Source organism: Lissotriton vulgaris, chromosome 2_1 (genome assembly GCF_964263255.1).
Source record: "Lissotriton vulgaris chromosome 2_1, aLisVul1.2, whole genome shotgun sequence".
Taxonomy (NCBI): domain Eukaryota; kingdom Metazoa; phylum Chordata; class Amphibia; order Caudata; family Salamandridae; genus Lissotriton; species Lissotriton vulgaris.
This window is the reverse complement of record NC_141687.1, coordinates 1402389883-1402406809: the sequence shown is the minus strand read 5'-3', so window position 1 is coordinate 1402406809 and position 16927 is coordinate 1402389883. Positions and strand designations below refer to the sequence as shown.

General features: G+C 50.8%; 1 long non-coding RNA gene across 1 annotated transcript in view; it reads left to right on the top strand.

Annotated features, from left to right (window-relative positions):
- Window positions 1-16927, top strand: part of LOC147732658 (uncharacterized) — a 322497-nt gene that overhangs the window by 253562 nt on the left and 52008 nt on the right. The gene's annotated exons all lie outside the window — the stretch shown is intronic.

The following is a 16927-nucleotide window of genomic DNA, read 5'->3' as shown; positions in this document are numbered from 1 at the left end:
AAATGCAGAACTTAAGTCCATAAAACCAAAATATAAGGGGGATTTTTTAGCAGTGTTATATTTTGCCATAATCAGACTCAAGTTTAAACATTGTTCCACCGTGCCCACACTACTGCGAAAACCAAGATGGCTACGGTGAAGTATTTTGCTTTCATCTGCCCAAGTTCTCATTCTTTTAAAGATGATCCTACCCAGGACTTTCAGGGTGTTATCGATCAACGATATAGGGCGATAGCACCCAGGATCCAACCTGTCGCCTTTTTTAAAAATAGGTACAATAGTACAACACGACCACGTTTCGGGGATGGATTGATTTGTTAAGTTATTAAAGACGTAACATAACAGTGGGGCCCAAAAGTTAAGTTCACACTTTAATTGATCGATCTGGACCAGGCGCTTTGTTACCTGCACTTTCAATGATGGCGTCCTCGACCTCAGACAAGGAGATGTTCAGAGGGGTTAAAGGGGAAGGGGTTGCTGTGTGGTTGTCAGATGCAGCATAAATTTTAGAAAAGTGGTCAACCCACACAGGCCCGATGATGTTACAGTTAATTGCTGTTAAGTTCGAACCTAAGGATCTTAAGTTCCTTACCTCCTTCCAAAACCCTGTGGTGTCTTTGAGGTCAGCCATACGTGCAAGGGATTCCCAATGGCCCATAACTAATTCATTTGATCTAATACGTAGGGTAGATTTATACTCTGCTCTAAGCAACCTAACTTGAGGAATATCCCTTGGTTCAGATTTAAGTGCAGCCCTTAAGTTCCTGTTTGCTCTAGAGCAAGAGGCATCGAACCATCTAGGTGTTTCCTCAAGTTTCCTGGGTGCCGGTCTAGAAATCTCAATTTTTATGGCAAAGAGTTCACTAAAAGATTTAATTACATTACCCCCACGTCCATCAAAGTTGAGACAATTGTCGATCAAAGCTGGGTGTTTTTTAATAACCTTTGCCAAAACTCCCCTGTTATCCACGCCCCTCCAAACTACCCTCAATTTATCCGTCAAAACTTCCAGGTTTCTAGCACCTATTTCATTTTGTGAACACTTACCCCCAGGAAGCTGTAGATGGATTACAATGGGATAGTGGTCGCTATATACTTTGCACACTACCTCGGCTTTAATTAAAACATTAGCAATGGAGGATGAAACAAATATATAATCAATCGTGGTGGCACTCCCATGGCCAATAAAATTTGGAAACGGGGCAGAGCTTATTTCGTTGCCAGCGTGCTCCATGCAATTTACAAGTTCTCTAGTTGCGAGGAGATTCAACAGTTCTGCACCTCTTCTACAGGGTGAATTTCTAGAATGTATATGTGCGTTGAAGTCCCCTCCTAAACAGATACCATCAAATTTCCCGTGTTTTTGTCCCTCCATGATTTCGTCAATAAAATCAAACAAAATTATAAAATTGCGATTTGGTTGGGACAAAAAATCGTTATTGTAGAAATTAATCAAACATAGCCTTGTCATCTTAGTATATATCAATGCCATAAAGCTTGGACAATTAGTTTGAAGTGCTTCGACTTTAGCTTCCGCAGAGATTTTGACCCAAATCGAAAGGCCCCCGCTCGGTCGACCTAGAGGGGGGGGCCAATACAGTCTTATTATGGCAACTGTACCCTTCAAATAGCAAGTCATCCGTGCACCAGGTTTCTTGGAACATCAACACATCGTGACAGTTAACCCAGTCCTTCCAGGATTTTATTTCCATTTTTGCCTTCAGGCCAGCAATATTCCAATTAAGGATTGATGAATTTTTATCGGGCCTTAGGCAGACATCCTGATTGGTTACGTGGGTGGATACTGTTATTTTATTTACCCGTTGATTACGTTGTGGGGTTTCAGGCAAGGTGGTGTCAGATGATGTCAAGGGTGCCTCAGATGAAATTTCCACCGTGTGGGCAAAACAAGGGGCCGCAACAATTGGTTCCTCAGCAGTAGATGACAGTCAGTCCAAGGTGCCCAAATCGCGAAGTATTGAGAACCTGTTTTGCAACGGAAATACAGGGGGTGGCTGCATCATTCTGTGTGGAGGTCGATAGAAGTAACTTAGCGGTAAAGGGGTCACCACAGTGGATGGGTCGGGTTGAACAAAGTTCTTATTTAACAGAAATTTTACGGTGCCTGGGTTCCTGAAATTGACTATAATACAGTCCCCATTAATGTTTTTAAAAAGGGGACCGACCCAGGTTACTCGACGTGTAGATATGATTTCTTTAGATATGTCATAGCTGACCCCCTTATGCTTAGTTAACTAGTCGATGCATTTATTGTGCAATTGAACCCACGATTCTCCTTGCCCTTCCCTAGGAGGTGGAATGCCAGCCAGAACCAAGACATAGGGACATGCCTCAGGTGGAAGGTGTAGAGCAGGACCTTGATGTTTGAAAGGCCTGTTGTCCTCATGTGGAGTCTTATTCTGGCTGGAGTTGGGAGGAACCTTCTGCTTGGTCGTGCCTGTGACAGAATTACATTTCTGATTGATCTTAGGGGCACTAGGAGCAGTGGAGGACGAGGAAGATTGAGGGGTGGAAGATGTTCTTAGAGAAACAGAGGAATTGCCTTTCCTTGTGTTTGCATCCACCATAGATGTTGTAGTTGTAGTTGTGGGCGGACTGGTGACAACCTGTGGTTCTTTAACCCCATTTAATGTGGACAGATTACAGTTTTTTGTACAGTCACCACTGGGAAGGGCACGGGTGGTAGACTCCAAGTCTTTTAGCAAACGTTCACCTCTTATCTTGTCTAGGCACACGTCACCTCTTATCTTGTCTAGGCACACCGTATCTTTCCTCTTAGCATTATCATTTTTGATTAGGGTTTCCAATCTATCAAGTCTCTTAAAAATATTATTAAATTTGACCTTCTAGTTGTTTAAAAATTGTGTCTGCAGTGGTCTCGATAAGATTCCCCTTTGGTTTAGAGTGGAGACAATTTTCATTGGGGGAATCTGTCTGCGTAGAAAATTGTAGTAAAATTTATACCGTCATTTATAACAATAGTGTCACCCAGATACTATTTGTTGTTTTTGTTTCTTCCCCCTGGTCCACATACTCTGTGGTGTTGGTTGGTTATTACTCCTAGGGGGCTTCCTCCTTTTATTTATTGTAGACTTAACTGGACCCCTTTTTCGCTTTGGTCCTGTGTTCTCAATGGTCTCAGTATACTCGGTGGTTATCGGTAATGATAATTGTGAGACGGGATCCAGAACTACAACTGGGGCTGTATTAATATTAGTGTTTCCATCTTCTTCAGATACAACGGGCAAACTGACAACAGGATTTGGCTTTACCACAATGACTTCAGGGAATATATGCATATTATCATTTGGGCTGCCTGTTGTCCCAGATTGGTTGATAGTAAGTGAGCCCATAGAAAGCCTCCTCTCAGTTTCAGCTATCTCATTGAAAGCAGTGTCTATAAGTGTCTCAAATGACGTTAAAAGAGATGCTGAGGTTACAGCGTCCTGAGTGACTATGTCTGTGGTGTTGCTTGTAGCATTACGTTTGCCCATTATAACAGCTGAAAGCTCACCTTGTTTGGGGACGTTAGATGGGTGGCCCGCCCGACCACTGATGACCTCAGAGGGCCTCAGAGGGCCCGCCCTTTGCCCGGGCTTCGCCACGGGCTCTCCCGCGGGCGCGACTCGCGGGGCGAGAGGGGTGTCAGCCTTTTACTCGCGCCTCCGGGCGCTTCTGGCGCGTCACATGCGTGCTGCCGCCCCAGAGCCTGCTGGGTAGTGTGGTCCGGTCTGCCTCCCGGTGTAAGCGCTGCCGCCGTTTCCCTCACGGCTCCGCTGGTGGCGTGGCAGTGGCAGTCAGGTAAGAGCGCCTGGTGTTCCCCACTATGCTCGCGGGGGTCAGCCTTTTACTCGCGCCTCCGGGCGCTTCTGGCGCGTCATGGGCGCGCTGCCGCCCCAGAGCCTGCTGGGTAGTGTGGTCCGGTCCGGTCTGCCTCCCGGTGTAAGAGCTGCCGCCGTTTCCCTCACGGCTCCGCTGGTGGCGTGGCAGTGGCAGTCAGGTAAGAGCGCCTGTATGTAGTTGATTTGCAGGGAAAGCTGCATATGCCCTTTTTTGGTCTTGCTACAAACAGCTTTAGTTGTCGAAAGAGACATCATGTTACTTATACTTAATAAAAGGGCATGTAAGAAGGAGTACAGAGAGAAGGCTTTGAGTAACCCCATCCCTCATCAATTGACGCTGATGTGTTTTAATGTATTGGTCTTGCGTGAATGGGCTGCCCAGCAATCCCAAAGTATTTTGTAGAAGGTCACATTATTCATCCATTAGGTTCTGTTTATATGATATCCCATACACCTGTGCTCCCTATCTGGTTGGTGCAACACTGTTTACCCACTACTCACCTTCAACAGGCCAGCTCCTAAATGACTCGTGGATGGAAACCAGAATATTGCTGTCTGATTATGGCTAAAGCTAGAAAAACTTCTTACTTTAGTTACAAAACATTGCACATTTCTACATGCAAGTGTCGGTAATGATTAGGATTGTTAAAGTATCTTCTTACAAAGCTTACAGGAATGTACATATTTACGACATAACATCATTAGACTTGCAGAAATGAATGTGCAAATTTATCTTGAAGACGCAGCCTCTGTCTGTTCTGGCATCCTAAAAAACAAAAACAGTTATTTCTTGCAACTGCTCCTTTCCACTTTCAGTACAAGACATTCAGCGAGATAAGCTCTAGTCATAGGGCCAGATGTACGACCAGTCCGTTTTGTGGGTCAAAAATTGTGATTTTTTGGGTGACTTACAAAACAGGATGTACTAATGTGTCTCAGGTACCTTTAGCGATGTCCAATGGGGTCGCAAAGTACCTGCCTCATCAATATTCATGAGGTAGGTCGCAATTTGCAACCCATTGGGAATGAAATTAAATTAAATGAAAATTATATTTGTATAGAGCATAGACTACCCGGAGGCCTCGCAGCTCTTCAACTGGAAACTAGGCAGCAGGCTGGGTGATTAACAGGCTCTTCCAAACAAGTGAGTTTTTAAAGACTTCCTGAACGTCCTCCTATTGATGTTCTCTCTAAGGTCAGGTGGGAGGGAGTTCCATAATCTCGCAGCATTGTGCGAGAATGAGCGACCGCCCCAGCGAACCTTGTTTATCTTGGCCGTGTGGGCAGATGCAACGAACTGGAGCGGAGAGCTCTGAGGGGGAGGTAGGGAGTAGCTAAAGGGTACATTATGGCTGGGCCTGTTCTGTGAATGGCTTTTTGGACAAGGCACATGGCTTTAAATTGTACCCTAGCTGCCACAGGAAGCCAGTGTAGCTTCTTTAAGGCATGTTTGGCCGACTGCCAGCATGGAATATGAAAAAGCAGTCGGGCGGCGCAGTTTTAGGTGATCTGGAGTTTCTTAACTACTGCCACCGGGGCTCCTAGATAGAGGGCATTACCGTAATCCAGGCGGGAGAGTATCAGGGCTTGGACCATGACTCTCCTCGCCTGGAACGGAAGCAAAGGGAGCACTTTCCGGAGCATTCTCATCAGCCCAAAGCAAGTAGCTGCAGTTTTGGTGGCCTGGGCAGTGAAGTCCAGTGATTTATCAAGCCAGACTCCTAGGCTCTTTATCTGAGGTTTGGGGGGGGGGAGGGGAGCCTAGAGACGTGGGCCAGATGGAAGCCAGAATGGTAGGTGAGGGGTTGCCCAGTAGCATGACTTCTGTCTTCTCCCTGTTTAGTCTGAGGCAAGAGGAGTCCATCCATTTAGCCACTGCCTCTAAACATGGGCCCAGAGTGCTAGACGACCCCTCAGTGTGGTCCAGGGGGACTACAAGCTGAGTGTCATCAGCGTAGGTGACAAAACGAACGCCAAATGGATGGACTATCTCCGCTAGGGGCCTCATGTAAACGTTAAAAAGTGTGAGGCTCAGGGCAGAGCCCTGAGGAACCCCACAGCTAAGTGGCCGCTTGGTGGATACAACCTCCCCCTCAAACACCTGGAAGAAGCGCTCATTCAGGAAGGAGGTGAGCCAAGCCAGGGCCGCGCCCGACACTCCCATGACCTTCAATCGATGTAATAAGGTGGCATGGTTAACCGTGTCGAACGCGACGCTGAGATCTACTAGTATGATGGCTGCTTTCCCTCCCCGGTCTAGCACAGTTCTTGCTTCTTCGGTTACTGCTAGCAGGGCAGTCTCAGTCCCATGTTGGGGACGGAATCCCATCTGAGAGGCACATAGCAGATTATTAGATTCTAAATAATCTACTAAGATGTTAGTAATGTGCTTTTCTAGCAGTTTACTCATCCAGGGTAACAGGGAGATAGGGCGGAAGTTAGCCAGGCTACTTTGGTCTAGAGTGTGTTTCTTTAAAAGGGCCTTGACCATTGCACATTTCCACGAGGTCGTGCCTGTGCTTGAGGTAATTGAGGAGTTAAGACCGTCAAGGATGACTGGGTGGATAACATCAATGACCGTGGTATGGAACTGTGGGGGTGCTGGGTCGTTGGGGGATCCTGAGGTGATTTTAGAAATTATTTTGTCTAAGGAGGCAGAATCTAAAAGAGTGAATTTTTCCAGCATATAGGGGTCTGGAATGCTGGGGACAGCTAAGGCAGCAACATCAGATTAAATTCTATCAGCGGCAAAAGAGGAGTAAATGGTCTGGATCTTCTGAAAGAAGAAGGTTGCTAACTTATTGCAGCAAGCAGGTGCCCCATCTGTGACATTCACTCAGGGGAGGGGAGATCAATGATTTAGCTATTTTAAAAATGTCCTTAGTAGCATTTGCAGCCAGATTAATATTAGATTTGTAGAACTGGGCCTGAGCTGACCAAATTTCCTTTTTATATAGCCTGATAGAGGCTCTATAGTCTGCCCTCTTATGTTGTGAGCGGTCTAGTCTCCAGGCTCTTTCCAGTTTACGGCATGATTGTTTCATGTCCCTTAGTCTGGGAGTATATCAAGGGGCTACCTTTTGCCTTATATGGGTTGCAATCACAGGGATGGTGGCCTGCTGGGGACAGCAGACTACTGTGTCTGTGTTTGCTTTTTAAGTAAAGCAAGGAGTTTCTTTAAAATGCAGCCTGTTTTCCCTAAAGGAAAATGGGATATGTTTAAACAAAAAAAAGTAAACGTTTTTTTTATATTCTTAAAATATATTTTTGCTGTCAAACACAAAGGGGAAGGGACCCCTGAGGACCCCTTGTCTTTTTGAACTGGCTTACCACCAATTTGAAATTGGTGGTAACTACGATTGTTTTGCGACCACATTGGTGATTGCAAAACAATCGTACATCCCCCTGGAACTCGCCATTAGGAAGGGACGCCCTTGGCACGCCCATTCCTAATAGAGTCTTGCAAACCCTATTTTGCGAGTCGGTAATAAGTTACATGCTACAAGCCTTTTTAACTGTTGCAAACGGCCCGATTTTCTGTTTGCAACCGCTAAAAAGAGTTGTACATCTGGCCCATAATTCTCTGGTATCCTAATACAGAAGGTAAAGTAGTAGAGACCAAGAGTAACTGACTGTAGTGTGCCTCCCTCCATCATGCCCAACATGCACATCACAAACATCCACACACTCACAAGACCAGGTGTGACAAGTGGTAAAAATAAAGAGAGGGCTGAGCATTTGCGATTAATTTCCCTAGAAACTCACAAGGGCATCACGTGCAGAGCTGCCACATTATGTTAGAGAAGAAGAGTCAGGCTCGCCCAATGGCCTCATCCTTGACAACTGTCTCTTCCCCCTAAGCAGCAGAGGCTCAGCAGTGGCTGATGGGTGCCCAATAGTTGTTGAGTCAGGAAAGGAGAGCTGAGAGTGATTTCCGGCTAGGGAAGCCGGCCCAAGGTGGGAGGGTCCTGCCTCTCTCTGCATAACTCATCTTCCCTGTTCTGAACTGCCTTGTCATAGCAGGCTGGCGGGTGGGCTGGCTGAGTGCTACATTGATACATGGAAGCTGCTGAGGAAAAGAGGAAAAGGAAACGTTGCCTACATCAAGCATGGATGCATGCAGCCTCACATACCTTTTAAAGATACATACACAGCTTATCTTTACAATTTCAAAACTGACATGATTTTCAAATGTGGGCCACATTTTTTTAGCCCTTTTGATTTGCTAATGGGTCCCACCTTTAATATTAATGCCGATTTCCTTTTCAAGTCTGACTCTGGACGTCAATAACTTCAGAACCACCAGCAAGCCAGAATCAAGAGGACTATTAAGATGTTGGAGATGCGGATGGATGGTCAAGTTCCCATGATGCAGTGCTATCTTGTAGAGCACTTTGAGTGGCACCCATGGATTATGACAGGCATTACGTGTATTTGTTACCATTAAAGGTGCCATTGACAAAGTCGACCATAATGTATTACTATACAAGAGATTCAAAACAAAACATAGGGGTCATGGGCCTGAACATATGAATTATGCCATTGCTGTATGTAGGGGTGAGCTGAATGAATATGGGGCCTAGTCTACCACCTTGGTTTTCAGTCCTAATTCTTTGCCTTCCCCAGTGACCCCCTCTCCATACCTTTTGCTGGTGACACATCCCTTGATGTGCGGTCTGTCCCAATACCGTCTGAAGCCTGAACTCCCACCATCTCAAAGAATGAGGAAGTGTAAGTGGCATAATAGTTGAAGTAATTTTGTTTAGACCTCATTGGTTCCTGTTGTTTTTAGCTATGTTGCGGGGAGAAGTAGTGTGTTCCCAGCGTGTGACATAGTGTGATAACTGTATAAATAAAGAGAGGACTGTGCGCTTGAGCTCAGTACGCCTTGCACCGCATACAGGTATCACATGTGGTTCTTATGCCTGCAACACCACCACATTACACTCCATAAGCTTCTGTAGCCTGATTACAGCAAGGAATGATGTCTTGCTTGAGGGACTTCTTGTAACAACCTAAGGTTCTGATGCCTGTAACTGGAAAGATTTGAAACTGACTACAGGGACTTTTAATATTGACCTTATGAGCTGCCGCCAAAAGAAATTTGATTCTAAGATGTTGGAGCCAGCTACAAAAAGGATTCATGTTTGACTCCGAGAACTCTAGAAACAAAAGGTACTGAATGCGGCCCGCTACAAAACCTATTTGTGTCTGTCTCCTGGGATCTTTAATAATGACCTATGGGACTGCAACCTGGTACACAGCAAGGAATTGTGTATCATAGGAAGGATGTCTAGCAAAAGCCCATGAGTCCGTGTTTGGCTGAGGTGGCATTTATGTGTTCTGACTGTTTATTGAAATCTAAGGCAGGTGCAGCACTTGTTTGAAACAAATTTTAAAGGACTTTTTGGCTTTGCCAGTGGTTGTTTATTATTTTGTGTCTGTAATGGACAGAATGGGAATTCAGGAAAGAATGCCATCCAGGGTTTACACGTAGGGCTAAAGTTTACAGAGCAAAGGCAGATATTGACGGAAATATTACAATCGCTGCAATGCCCACTTATTAGATGACTGAAAAGAAGCATCTTGCATGTACCAAAAAAGATCATTGCACAGTAGCCCTAAATTTCGGAATGGGGACAGGAAGTATAGCAGTACAGGAAGGGGGTGGTACATGACGTTGTAGAGTTCCAGATCTACATGAAGCACTACCTATGATGGTGGCTTTTATAAGTCCAATCCTAGATTCTAGGATAAGGCTACATCCCTGCTTTTGTAGGTTTAAAGTATTTTATTGAAGCAGGGTAAGGTAGGAAACAACAGGGCAAGAAAAAGAAAAACCACAGGTGCCCCACAATCAATGCGTACAATACAGTAGATACATCAAAGCAGTTATGTCTCTTCAGTAGGCCCCATTCGGCTTGGGAACACAGCTTTTGCGCCTGTGGTTAAAGATAAAAAAGAGGGGGGGGGAAGGGGGTGAGGGGGGAAGAGGGAAGGGGGTAAGGGAGGGGAAAAGGGGGGGAAAAAAAGGGGGGGTGGAAGGGGAAAGGGGTGGGGAAACAACCCTGCTCCACAACCTACTTAAACAACAAAACCCCCAAACTACCGCACCCCAACCCACCCCCTGTACTGTGCCAATGACCATCTGCTCTCCCCTCATATCGACCCTCCAGTTGACTCCGCTACTCAATGCCAACTCCGACCAATCAAGCAGGCGGATCCGGTGGCGGCGTCAGCCGTAACAACCTGAGATATCTAGGACAGGTGATCTCCCTAAACTCAGAACACAACAGGCTATGGAAGGGCGCCCACAGCTCCTCAAAAGCATCTGTATCCCCCAGGGCCACTAAGGACATCTTTTCCATGCCAAGGACATGCCACAATCTATGCAGCCAGCCGACAACAGTGGGGAGTGTGGTGGAGCGCCAGTGTATGAGAATGTTTTGCACCGCTGACCCTAGAGCTATCGCAATCTGTCTACCCCTTCTAGACCTGAGGGGATACATCAACCAATTCGGCAAACCCAGTAGAACATAGGCAAGGAACTGCGGCAGCTCTATCTCAAAACATTTGTCCACCTCACCCAGGACCTCCTCCCAATAAGAAGCCAAAAGGGGGCAGTCCCACAGTATGTGTGTAAGCGTGCCAGTTTGGCCACAGTTACGCCAGCACGTCCCCGGTAGTGACCTATCCATCTCGTGTAATTTCTCCGGAGTGCGGTACCAGTAGGTCGAAATTTTTGTGAAGGTCTCCGTGAGCCCCGTGTGATAGGCCGAGTGGCGTGAGCGATAGGAGATGTGGTCCCATTCCGTGTGGCTCAACACTCTTCCGAGCTCCCGTTCCCAACGCTCCCGACCGGGGTTGTGAATGTGAAAGGGGGGGGCTGCAGCATTTTATACAAATCTGAGATTAGTTTAGCGTCCGACGTGCGAGTGATTAACCAACGCTCATACACCGTGATCTCCCGGTCCGCCTTTTCGCGCACTTGGGGTTGTAATGCCCAGTGGCGCGCCTGCATGTACCTCATACGCTCCGTCTCTGGGAATCCGTAGTCCCGCCGCAAGTCCTGGAAGGGGATGACACCCTCAGGGCCGTATAGGTGATACAAAGTGCAACAGCGGGCTGCCCGCCAGCGCTCGTAAGCACCAGGCTCCGTTCCTCGACCGAAGTCCGGATTGCCAATTAACGGCGTAAAGGGAGAGGGAAAAGTAGTAAGCTCATGCCTAGCGGCCACTGAGTCCCACGCCCGGAGCGGGACACGATTCACGAGAGATGCGTAAAGGTTAGGGGGTCGATGAGCCCGCTTCAAGAATGGGACCTCCTGTAGCGTCCTGCCCGCCACCGCCTGGTCCTGGAACAGCCAGTGTTTGTCTGACTCCCACCGGCTCCATTCCACCAGATAGCGGAGTTGGGCGGCCTGGAAGTATTTCCGTAAATCTGGTATCCCCAGCCCCCCAGATTCGGGCGCCAGCGTAGCGATGTTCCTCTTAATCCGCGGTCTACGGCCCTGCCACACAAACCGCGCAATGGCCGATTGAGTCTCCGCGAGCCACCCTGTGGGGGGCTGGAGCGGCAACGCCCTAAACAGGTATAGTACCTGAGGCAGGAGGGTCATCTTCACTGCGGCCACCCTACCTAGCAGCGACAACGTGCCCTTATCCCACCGACCCAGTTCCTCTCTGATTTTCGTGCTCAAAGCCGCATAATTGGCCGTGACCATCGCCGGAAGGGAGGGCGCCAACAGGACCCCTAGATACGGAATCCGGTCCCTGGACCAGCTCAGAGGGTAAAGCCTCTGCAGTTCCGCCCTGGTGGCGCTGGTGAGCGAAATGTCGAGGGCAGCTGATTTCCCGAGGTTCACCTTAAAGCCCGCCACCGCGGCGAAGAGGTCCAATTCCGCAATGCAAGCCGGCAGCGACCTCCGCTGGTCATCGAGCGTCAGAATGACGTCATCTGCATACAGGCTAATCGTGTGATGAAATTCGCCATCTTGACTCCGACGATATCGGGATTCTGCCGAACCCTTTGAGCAAACGGCTCCATGTAAAGAGCAAAGAGCAAAGGGGACAGTGGGCACCGTTGTCGCGTACCCCGTTCTATGGGAAAGGGCCGGCAGCTGCCTCCGTTCACTCGGACCACCGCGGACGGGAACTGGTAGCAGTTGAAAATCAGATGACGGAACTTCACGCCTATCCCGAACTTGCCCATGACCCTCTCTAGGTAGGGCCAGTGCACCCTGTCAAACGCCTTCTTTGCGTCTATAGAGAGGAGCATCCTTTCCCCGGGGATCCTGTAGGCCTTCTCAAGAATATGAGTCACTCTCTTCGTGTTGTCCACTGTCTGCCTGCCAGGCACAAAGCCCGCTTGATCCGAATCGACCATGCCCGGCAGATGAAGTGCCAAGCATGCTGCTAATATGCTGGTGAACACTTTCAAGTCCGTGTTCAGCAGCGAGATAGGACGATAGGACCCACAGGCAGTCCTGTCCTTGCCCGGTTCCGGGATCACTGAGACCGTGGCCTGAAGAAATTCAGGGGGAATGGCACCCGGTTCCGCGAATGTGTTGAAAAGGCGGGTCAGCAGAGGTGCCAGCTCCTGACAGAAGGTCTTATAAAACAGAGGGATGAAGCCATCCGGTCCCGGGGCCTTGCCCGGTTTGAGCCGGGAGATCGCCGTGACCACCTCCTCGATACGGATCTCACGTTCCAGATACTGAGCCTGATCCGGTGTTAACGACGGGAGCGGCACCGACTCCAGATATTCCGCCTCCGCTTGGGCGGAGGGGGCCTCGCCAGTGTAGAGGTCTGCGTAGAAGCCACGGAAAACGTCCGCTATTTGCTCATCTGCCGTGACAGAACCTCCGGCCGGGTCAACCAGCTCCTTCACTCGGTGCTGTTGGTGCTGCACCCTGAGCTTGTTGGCCAGGAGCCGCCCGCATCGGTCGCCACTGGTGTAATACTTGTGCTTCAGACGAAGCATCGCGTACTCTGCCCGGTCCGTGTCCAGGGCAGACAAGAGTTTCCTGGCGGCTTTCAGCTGCCTCCAGACTCTGGGGGCTCCCGTTCTATGATGAACCTGCTCCAGCTCCCGCACCTGCCGGGTAAGCTCGTCCCTTTTGAGCTGTCGATCCTTGTTCTCCTCCGAGGAGATAGCAATAAATTCGCCCCGGAGCACAGCCTTCAGGGCTGCCCACTGCGTCGCGCGAGAGGTGTCGTCATTGTCGTTTACGCGTTGGAATTCCGCAATGGCCGCGCGAATCTGGTCCACCGTCGACCGTCTGTGCAATAGCGTGTCCCGGAGCCGCCAGACCCCCCTCGGCCGAGCCACCGGGGGCAGATTGAAAGTACCCTCCACCGGCGCATGATCGGAAAGAGAGAGGACCCCCATGTCAGCGTTCGAGGCTAAAACGAGCATCGGACCCGACACAAGTAGATGGTCCAGTCGCGCATAGGACTTGTGTGCGTGTGAGAAGTAGGAGTATGCGCGGGTGGTAGGGTGGAGGTGGCGCCACATGTCATGCAAGTCCAGCTCCTCAAGTCGAGTGCGAACCGAGCCCGAGAGCTCACCCAACTGGTGGCGCCGTTGCACAGACCTGTCCAGAGCCGCGTCGAAAACTAGATTCAAATCTCCCCCCAACACTATGTGCCTATCAGAGGTGGACGCCACGTCCTCCAGTGCCCTGTGCAAGAATTGAACCTGGTGGTCATTGGGGCCGTAGATAGAGCCTACAGTCAGCACCAAGCCTCCTACCCTAATCCTGTATGCCAAAGCCTCCCTTTCTGTTCCGCCACTTTATGTAAGATCTCCCCCCTGAACCCCTTGGAGAACAGAAGTGCCACCCCTGCCGTTTTAGAAGCTCTGGAGGAGAAAGCTGCGTGGGGAATTTGGGGGTACGCATTCTGGGACAGTCTTTAGCCAGCAGATGGGTCTCTTGTAACAGGCAGACATCAGCCTGGGAGTTCTCCAACAGAGACAATACCGCCCGCCTTTTAACCGGATTATTCAACCCTTTCACATTCAGAGTAATAACTTTAAGAGCCATCAAGGTGGGGAATCATTGAAACGCACACAGATAGGCAGGGCCCAGCAAGCGAACATGGAGGCCATCTCACAAAACCTCAGCGCACAGCAAACACAGACATCTCTACGGCACAGTACAGTCCCCAAACCCCAAAACCCCACAACTAGAGGAACCCCCCCCTCCCCTTGGAACTTCACACACCCGACTCCGCACCACTCCCAACTTCCAGCCCCCTTGCAAACCCCCAAACTCAAAACACCCCCCTGCTGTTCCCATTCCCGCTCCCCGCTTCTCAAACTGTGCAAAGAAGTCATTGTCCCAGTCCGGTCCTTATCGGACAAGGCTGCGGAAAGTCAATCTAGTGGACGTCCAGCCACCACCACCTGCACTCGCCATCCTGCCCCACCCACCCCCAGAACCCCCGCACCTGCAATAAGAAAAGGCTAGTGCAGACTCCCCCCGGAGTAAGTTCAGGCCGTCAGGGCCACTTCACCAGTCGCCACCGCTCTGGAGGCCTCCTGAATGGTGGCCGACATGTCCGCCCGAATCGTGGGCGAGTCCGGTCGTTCCGGCGGTGGGGATCGCCTCTCCCCAGCTTGCTGCCAACCGTCCCGAGTGCTTCGTCTGCGGCGCGGCGCCGGGGTGTCCGTATCAGATGCAGTGATGCCCAACACCGCGCAGACATCCTGGAGGGACCGGAGCTGGTGCAATGTTCCGTTCTACCTAAAAATCAGGCGGAAAGGGTGCCCCCAAGAGTACTGCGTCCCCTGCTCCCGGAGGAAGTCCGTGGCGATTTTAAAGGATCTTCTCTTCTGCAGTGTGACCGTAGATAAATCCTGATATAGGGCCACCGGGTGGTCTCGGAATCGGAAAGGCTGCTGCCTCCGCGCCTCGCGGAGGATCCGCTCCTTCAGGGGGAAGTCCGGCAGGAAGGCCAGGATGTCTGGGGGGGTGCTGTAGCCCTGCGGGGGCGGCCCACCCGGTGCGCCCTGTCGATGCGGACTTGAAAGTCTTCTGACTCCCCTAGAATTGCACGGAAGAGGGCCTCCAGGTATGCGGTCACGTCTTCACCCTCCTCGCCGGACGGGATGCCACGGACCCTGATGTTATTCCGCCTGGACCGATTTTCGAGGTCCTCGGCCTGGGCCTGCAGCTCAATCTGTTGCTCCCGCAGCCGCAGGACCTCTTGCTGCAGGTGGGTGATCTCCTCGTCTCTGGAGTGACCAGCTTCCTCCACGGTGTTGACCCGCTCCCCCAGGGAGTCCACCTCTCTCCGTACCTCGCGGACCTCCCTGGCCACCTCCTGTTTCAAAGTTTGAAAATCCTCCCGCAAGGAGCTGAACAGCGACTCGAGGAATGATCGTGTCACCGGGGGCTCTCCGCCATCAGCGCCCCTGGACGGGGCCGGGGAGGTCATGGCGGTTTGGTTCCCTCCGCTGCGTAGGGCACCGCGCCCCAACATGTCCGGCAAAGTCCGATCGCCCCTCCTTTGTCCCCTAGCGTTCGACATCCTGGCGGCACAGGAGGCAACGATGGCCGTCGCTCGGCGAAGAGATCACCAGGGCCAGGGCAGCTATACACCGGCCAGGAAGCACCGCCACACAGAGATCCCGAGCAAGGCCGAGCAGCCGGGCCGGAGTTCACAAAATGGCCGCCCGTTACAGTCAATGGGCCAACGCCCAGGGAGTGAGGCCTACCCCCATCGCAAGTCCAGTGGCGAGAAACACAGCCGGAGGGCAGGCTCGCGGGGCAGGGGCAGCCGGGGCCGGCACTCCTGGGGGAATATCTGCTCCAGGGGCGCAACACCACTCCTCCACAACCAGGGTTGGGCCGGAACGGCCGCACGAGGCGAGTACCCTCAAGCCCCGGACTTGCGTAGCAGCCGGATGCCGGCTCCGCCTCCGTCGACCTCCTCCGTTCAGCTCCGTTCTCGTCGACCTCCTCCGGTCAGCTCCGCTCCGCTAGCGAAGTCCCCTTCGGCACCCACTCTGGCACCGCGGCACAGGCACTTCAGCGGGTCACTCACAGGCAGCAGAGCACACCGTCGAGATCCCAAGCCCGGAGGTCTCGCGGCCTCCGGATCGCACACAAGCCGCCCAGCGGGCTCCGCCCCAGGCTATCTCGGTCAGAATCGCACCTCCGGCGGGGCAATCAAGGCTCGACGATCACTCCGCACAACCACCGGGGTCTCCAGGCTCAGTCACCGCTTGATCCGGGGGGGAATCAGCGGTTACGAGCGGTGCAGGGATTCAGGGGCCCGGGAGCTCTCGGCAAGTGCGACCTCTCAGCCCGCCATCTTGGCCACGCCCCTCCATCCCTGCTTTTGAAAGGGGGGCAGGATACAGCTTTGAGACTCCTAGTTTCCAGAGGTGTAGTAAAAATAGGTAATAGTGTATACAACATCGAAATTGTATATTCTTTTTTAGTCCCAGAGAAAGTGCCATGTGAGCATGAAGGGGGCCTCTAAGTTTGAATCGAGGGGCCTCTTTGTCCTAGAATAACAGTAGCACTCATTACATGTATGACAAAATCAGAGGGCACTGCAATCTCCATTATTGCACCTTGCATTGTTATTAAGCATGAGCGGATTTTGCGGATTGGCAATCCGCGAATTTTGCGGATTTGCGGTTTCGCAATCCGCAAAATCCGCGAATTCCCGCGAATTTGCGGATTTTTTTTTTTTTTGTGTTCGCCCGTGTTTCTGCCAGTTCGCGAGGGTTTTTACAATTTCGCAATTTGCGAACTTACCTGTCGGGTCGCAAGTTTTGCGAACTTGTTGTTTCTACGTGTCCAGCCTGTTTGGGACACTCTTCTTCATCACTGCCACTCTCTGTCACCACTGCCACTCTCTGACTACTCATGCCACCCTCTGGCCCACCCATGCCACCCTCTGTTTCATCACTACACCCTCTGGTTGTCCAGTGTACATTATTTTCGGCAAAGCAAAGCACACCTTCCCTGCCTCAAGTGACCTGAATTAATTTGGGGCTGATTAATGTGTCACAGAATATTTTTTTAGCTGGCACCTGCTTCCTTAGTG